The 7879-nt window shown below is 39.7% G+C and overlaps 1 pseudogene across 1 annotated transcript; it reads left to right on the forward strand.

Annotated features, from left to right (window-relative positions):
* The first annotated feature begins 454 nt into the window (after window positions 1-454).
* On the forward strand, window positions 455-2097 carry LOC311615481 (SERPINE1 mRNA-binding protein 1-like; annotated as a pseudogene). The gene is made up of 2 exons: window positions 455-1052; window positions 1473-2097. The product of its transcript is annotated as an SERPINE1 mRNA-binding protein 1-like (transcript).
* Window positions 2098-7879: the final 5782 nt, after the last annotated feature.

Genomic DNA, 7879 nt, shown 5'->3' on the forward strand with positions numbered 1-7879 from the left:
TCTATTCCCAAACTATGCACAAAGACACTCCAGAGTACCATAGCCAACTCACAGGGGTATTGTAAGATATTTCTAATTTTTGAGGGAAACAACAGAGACATCTGTAGGATGTGATATAAGCTATTAAATTTTTGTACACAATTACTTAATACTAGTAAACAGAATTGTTAAGTATTTCTTTCAGCTCAAGGGTGCTTCAAGAACAATTAGTGACACATTAAGGGCACAGAAAACTAAGAAATTTTGGGAATCTTTGCTATATGCAATATATAAATGATCTCAGACAATCCTCAAACCTCATGGGATAGGTATTAATATTGTTTCCCTTTTATGGATAAAGAAACCAAAGTTTCAAGGTATCCAGCTAAGTGATGGAAAAGCAGAGGTAAGAACCTAGATGTGAATCTTGTGGGAAGAGCTGAAGCATATGCTCTTGGCTCCACATGGCCCATTGCAATCTGTTGGAGGAATGCACCACAGAGCCACCATCATGCCTGGGCATTTACAAGAAGGCTTTGGCTTCTGCGTGGTCACCAACTGATTCATCTAGTTATTTGATGACAAATCAGACCTCTTCAGGCATTGAAGGCAGAAGAGAACAAGAACAAAGAAATCAATGAGGCGAGGGGCAGTTTGGGGGTCCCTCAGGCCAGGAGCACAGCTCAGCCATAGCCCAGACCAACTCCAATGTGGCAGGCAAACAGCTGGGTAAAGAGTCCCAGAAAGAACACAATAACCCATTGCCTTCCAACTTAGGTGTGGCTGATAAGAAAGAGGAAATGCAGCCACCGCTGGTGGTGCTTAAGAAAAAAAGGAATAACACGTGTTGGGAGAAAAGAGGATCAACAACTTCAGGAGGAAGGGAAAATAATTGATAGGATACCAGAACAGTGATCACCTAGTGAAGGACAATTTGAAAAGCCACTTGAAGAAAAAGGTGAAGAAGGAGAATTTTAAGTTGATAAACCGATTATTGACCAGCCTATCCGAAGCAGTGGTGGTCTTAGAAAAGCTCAAGGATGAGGTGGTCATGGAATGAGCCAAGGAGATGTGTTGGAAGCCACCCATTGTCTTCACTAGCAAAGAGGTGTTGACAAGGAACCAAGAAGGCTGGAGACCTTGAGTTCTGAAAAGTCAGAGCTCAGCACCCACTGTTTAGTTGAGACAATGGTAGCTGAAGCAACTTCCACCTTTTAGTTTTATGTAAATCCTTGCTGATTGGCTATTATTGGAATTGCCTGCCTAAGGGCTATGGGTGTATCCCAAAACCTGAATAAAAGGGATAGCAAGGCCAGAGCAAAGCAGAGTCCTTCCTCTTGAGCTGGGCTACCGCCTGGCCCCCAATTCCCAAATTTATATTTTCTTGTCTAGTTTCTTTCATTTGTGTGTGGCCTCCTCCAGAACCCAAACCCTGAACCTAAACATTGAACCTGAACCCTGAACCATGCAGGACATGGGGGCGACACTCACAGAGATGGATTTGATTCTTGTGACAAACGTAAATGTAATAGGCATAGTGTAAGTGATAGAGCTTTCTCACATTACAGTGGCCTGAAGCATGAAGAGAAATGTGGAGGTAGTGGATCTCACAACTGGGGAACTATCAAAGTTGAATTAACTGACTTGGAGCAACCAAATGTGACTGAGGAAACACCTGAAAGTGAAGAACATCCAGCTGCAGACACTAAAAATAAGGAAAACAAAGTTGAAGAAGTAAAGGGAAAGGGTCCAAAAGAAATGACTTTGGATGATAGAAGGCTACTCAAAAAGAACCAGGCAAAAGTAGAAATTAATATCCAAAAAGCAAATGAAGGTATTGATGGTCAATGGAAGAAGGGATTTGTTCTTCATTAGTCAAAAGGTGAAGAGGCTTACGCCGAAGACTCGGTTATTATAGGCCATCATTTCCTGGAAGCCAGCAAATGATATAATGTCTCAGCTGGAGATTAATTTTAGAGACCTTGGTCGCCCAAGACCTGATGGCAGGGGAAGAAGAGGTGGCCGTGGCATGCAGAACATCCAAACCGAGACAGCAGGACTAACAAGTCAAGTGCTTCTGCTCCTGATGACCCAGAGGTATTCCCAGCTCTGCATTAACTAGATACCATAAGACAACCCTGGTTCCTTTGTGGACCCTACTTTTCTGAGGTTTTGCATGTTTACAGATCCCAACCGTCTAAGAAATTAAAAAAAAAAAGACTCATTCATACCATTCACACAAACAGTCTGAATTTTGTCTGTTTTGAAAATGAACTTCTTGAGAGACAAAATGGCAGAAGTATAAACAGACATGTCCCGAAGCTTGTCCCAGAGAAGATAGAACAAGCAACTAAATCAAATAACATCCACCCTGAATTGGAAAAGTAGACACAGCTAGTGAAACAATTCACAGGTAGAGAAGGATAAAATCAGGGACCTGGGCTGGAGAGAACTGCGAGACCTCTAAGCCCAGAGGATCAGAGGGAAACTGCATAGCACAGAGGCCACATCCCTTGGGACAATCATAGCCTGTGACTGTGGAAAGGAGGTCTGCATGACTGCTAGTGGCAGGAGATTCTAAATCAGGGTCCACAGTGAGGAGAGACTGAGCCAAGAGGGAGCAACCTAGATGGCTGCCAAGGCCGCGCTGTGTTGGGAGAAGAGGGGCGCAGTTCTTTCCCCTCTTTTTTATCTTTTTGTTCACTGAACCTAGTTCATAGGACCTTTCAAGTACAGTCACTCACCCGTGGCTGAGGTGCAGGTGGAGGTGCGGACTTGTGTAGCCTGGGGAGATGCTGGAGTGAGGATAGGATCTGAGAGAGGTGGCCGCGAGTCTGGCACTGAGTCATACCTGAGGCCTGGGATCTAGGTAGCCATTATCTCCTCAAGAGATAGCCCCTCCCTGCAGTCTCCAGGCAACCAATACAGCCACACCCAGACTACACTCTGAGTGGCACAAAGGATACAAAAAACAAACAAACAAAAAAAAACTGAGTAGTCCTCAGGGACTGGCCTAAAGAGAGGCCTTCAGTTCCAGCAACAGAAAACTGAGAAGCTGCAGGCAGTACAGAAGACTGGAATCTTAAATCAGCCAAAGGAAAGACACTTTACTTTTTCATTTTTGTTTTATTTTATTATTATTTTCTTTTTTTCCCTGTATTTCCTTTTTGATTTGTTTTTTTTTTAATTTTCTATTTCTTTTTGCATCATTTTTTCATCATTCTATTTTATTTTATTTTTATCCTATTTTTAATCAATTATTTTTAAAATTATTATTATTATTATTATTATTATTATCATTATCATTATCTTATCTTTATTCTTACCCACTCATCCTCTTTCTACCTCCTCTATACTGAACTGAAGTCCTCCCCATATTCATCTAATTCTTTACCTTACTTTCTGTATATAAGACTCAGCCTCCAACCTCTTTACTGGATATTTCATGTTTGTATGTTTTGGTTTATCTGTTTGTTCTCCAGTGTTTTCTCCCCATATATATTTTTTTCTTTTTTCTTATTTTTCTTTCATCTTATATCATTTTCTCTCTCTTTGATATCATTTGTGCTCTCTTTTATCTCCCCTAATTTACTTTTCTCTGGTGGTCACTTACATTAGGGTTATCGGTATCATGAGTACATTCGTGTTTTGTTCCCTTTTTGTCATGTCTTGTCAAGGTGAATTTTATCCTGTTTGGCCAATGTGCTAGAGAGTGAGCCACATAACCTGACACACAGAGAGAAGACTCCATCCACAAATGTGTCAATAACACTCCAGCCTCAACTACAGAGGCAGAAAGAAGGTATTAGTGAGGGAAAGAGCATGAGTGAGTGATTGAGTGAGTGAGTGAGCAAAAGAGGAGTGTGTGGTCCTGTGGTGTGTGTGTGTGTGTGTGAGTGTGTGTGTGTGTGTATGTCACAGTAGGACCTTTGGGGGCAGGATAACCAGGCTCACCTAACCTGGCAGCCTCTGCTACTGTTGCAAATAGTCCCAGAGTGGCCAGCTCTTCCCCAGAGGCTCCGCCTTTTTGAAGGGGAGAGCTGCTATTACTGGGAGCCCAGACTCACCTCCACCCAGGGTGCCTTCAGGTAATACCCAAGAGTCTACAACCACCTCCCCCTCCTCCCCCCTGCGACCTGCTACATTGGCTGTGGTCCCACAGACACCAAGACTCCAGGTACCCCATGTGCAGGCTCCTATGAGTTCTGAAGCATGTTCCCCTCTGACCAGCCCAAAACTTTAGTGCAGTGCACTGTGACCACATGGGCAGCAGCCAGTGAGCAGCCCACTCTAGTCTGAGGAGTAACAGCCCCGTGAGCAGCCAGACCCAGTGTGAGGAGCAGCAGCTACACAAGCAGCCTACCCCTGCCAGCCAGAAAAATAAACAAAATCAGAAATAAAAGAGGCAAAACAAAAACAAACCCCACAGAAATACAAAGGATTGGGGGCAGAGTCTTTATTAACTATAAAAACAAAGTTTAATTCTGTCTTACAGAACATCATTTTTTTTTACTTTACTAAAAATAATTTAAATTTGCTTTAAGAAATTTGCTCTCTTCCTTCCACAGTGGTTTAATCCTAGTTTTTAGTTATTTATTTTTAAATTCTTTATTGTTGAAAGTATTACATATGTTCCTTCCCCCACCCCCCATTGACCTCTTCTAGCCAACCACCCCTGCCCCAGGCCTTCACCACTCTATTGTCTGTGTCCATGCATTATGCATATATGTATACAAGTTATTTTGTTGATCTCTTCCCACCCACCCACCCACCCACCCACCACTGTTACAAACAGCGCCAACCAGAAATTATATCAAGCATCTTCTCAGATCACAATAGGATAAAACTGGAAATCAACTACAATAAAAACAAACAATGCAAACACTTAGAAGCAGGATAGCATGCAATAAAATAATGATTGGGCTACCAAAGAGATCAAAGAAGAAATATAAAACATCCTGGAAACTAAAGAAAATGAACACACAACAATCCAAAATCTATGGGACACAATGAAAGCAGTCCTGAGAGAGAAGTTTAAAGCTCTACAGGCCTACCTCAAAAAAAAAAAAAAAAAAAAAAACAGGAAAAAATGGTAATAAATCATCTAATTTTACAACTCAAAGAATTAGAAAAAGAGCAACAAGAAAAGCCCAGAGTGAGCAATAGGAAGGAGATAATAAAGATAAGAGCAGAAATGAAAGACATAGAAAAAAAATCAGTGAAACCAAGAGCTGGTTCTTTGAAAGGATAAACAATATTGATGAACCTCTAGCCAGGCTCACTAAGAAGCAAAAAGAGAGGACCCAAATAAACAAAATCATAAATAAAAGAAGCAAAAATAACAACAAACTCCACAGGATTTTTAACAAAGGATTGTTAAAAACTACTATGGACAACTCTATTCTAACAAACTAGAAAACCTGGAGGAAAAAGACATAGTCCTAGAAAAGTACAACCTTCCACAACTCAATCAGGAAGTTTCTAAAAATCTCAATAGGCCAATAACTGTGGAATAAATGGAAACAGTCCTCAAAAAGCTTCCAGCAAACCAAAGCTCAGGGCCAGACAACTTCATAGGTGAGTTTTACCAAACACTCAAGGAAGAACTAATACCTATTCTCCTCAGACTATTCAAAAATAAATAAATAAATAAAGAGGAAGGAACACTTCCAAACAAATTCTATGAAGCCAGCATCACCCTAATATCAAAACCAGATAAAGACAACACAATGAAACAGAATTACAGGCCAATATCCCTCATGAATACAGAAGCCAAAACCCTCAGCAAAATTGTAGCAAATCAGATCCACCATTACATCAGAAAGATCATGCACCATGACCAAGTGGGATTTATCTCAGGGATGCAAGGATGGTACAATATCCACAAATCAGTAAATGTGATATATCACATAAACAAATTGAGGGATAAAAATCACATAGTCATAGCAATTGATGAAGAAAAAGCATTTGACAAAACCCGATACCCTTTCTTGATAAAAACCCTCAGCAAAATGGGAATAGAGGGATCATACCTCAACATAATAAAAGCCTTATATGACAAACCTACAGCCAACATCATACTCAATGGGCAAAAACTAAAATCATTTAACCTAAGAACAAGAACGAGATAAGGATGCCCACTTTCACCACAGCTGTTTGACATAGCTCTGGACATGCTAGCCATAGCAATTAGGCAAGAAGAAGAAATAAAAGGTATCCAAATTGGAAAAGAAGATATAAAATTGTCATTATTCGCAAATGACATGATACTGTACATAGAAAACCCTAACGACTTCATCAGAAAATAACTAGACCTAATAAATGAATTCAGCAATGTAGCAGGACACAAAATTAACACCAAGAAATCTATGGCATTTCTATACACCAATAGTGAACTTACAGAAAGAGAGACTAAAAAAAAATCCCATTTTCCATCAAACCAAAAAAATTAAGATACCTTGGAATAAACTTAACTAAGGAGATAAAAGACCTGTACTCAGAAAACTAGAGGATGTTGGGGGGGGGGGGAATACAGGAAGACATAAACAGATGGCAGAACATACCGTATTCATGAATTGATAGAATCAACATCATTAAAATGTCTATACTTCCCAAAGCAATCTATAGTTTCTATGCACTCCCCATTAAAATACCAATGGCATATTTTAAAGACCTAGAATAAATTCTCCAAAAATTCATCTGGAATGAAAAAAGACTCTGAATAGCTATACCAATCCTGAGAAAGAAGAACAAAGTAGGAGGAATCTCAATAACAGATATCTAGCTGTATTATACAGCCACTGTTCTCAAAACTGCCTGGTGTTGGCACAAGAACAGATATCTAGATCAATGGAATAGAAGAGAGAAACCAAAAATCGACCCAAACACTATGCTCAATTAATATTTGACAATGGAAGCATAACATACAATAGATTCAAGACAGTCTCTTCAATAAATGGTGTTGGAGAAAATGAACAGATACATGCAAAAAATGAAACTAAACCACCAACTTACACCATACACAAAAATAAACTCAAAATGGATAAAGGACTTAAACAGAAGATTGGAAACCATAAGATATTAGAGGAATCCACAGGCAGCAAAATCTCAGACATATGCTGAAGCAATTTCTTCACCAATACAACTCCTAGGGCAATGGAAACTAAACAGAAATTTTGACTACATCAAAATAAAAAGCTTTTGTACAGCAAAAGAAACCATCAGCAAAACAAGAAAGTCCACTGCATTGGAGAGCATATTTGCCAATGTTATCACTAATAAAGGTTTAATCTCCAACATTTACAGGGAACTCATACAACTTAACAAAAGCGAGATAAACAACCCAATCGAAAAAATGGGCTACAGACCTAAATCAATACTTTTTGAAGGAATGCCAAGAGACATGTGAAAACATGTTCAACATCACTGATTATCTGAGATATGCAAATCAAAATGAAAATGCGGTACTATCTCACACCTATTGGAATGGCTGTCATCAACAAGTGAACAAATGACAAGTGCTGGCAAGGATGTGGAGGAAAAGGAACCTTCTTGCACTACTGGTGGGAATGCATACTGGTATAGACACAATGGAGAACAGTATGGAGTTTCCTCAAAAAACTAAAAATGGAACTCCCATTTAACCCATTAATCTTACTTCTAGGGCTATATCCTAAAAAATCAGAAATACCAATCAGATAGGATATATGTACCCCCATGTTTATAGCAGCACAATTTACCATAGCTGAGATTTGGAAACATCCTAATTGCCCATCAGCAGATGAGTGGATTAAAAAACTGTGGTACATCTACTCAATGGAATACTACACTGTGGTAAAAAAAGAAGGAATTCCTACCCATTTGCAACAGCATAGATGCAACTGGAGAGCATTATGCTAAG

Source organism: Pipistrellus hanaki (genome assembly GCF_964339955.1).
Source record: "Pipistrellus hanaki genome assembly, chromosome: X".
In the NCBI taxonomy this organism is placed as follows: Eukaryota; Metazoa; Chordata; class Mammalia; order Chiroptera; family Vespertilionidae; genus Pipistrellus; species Pipistrellus hanaki.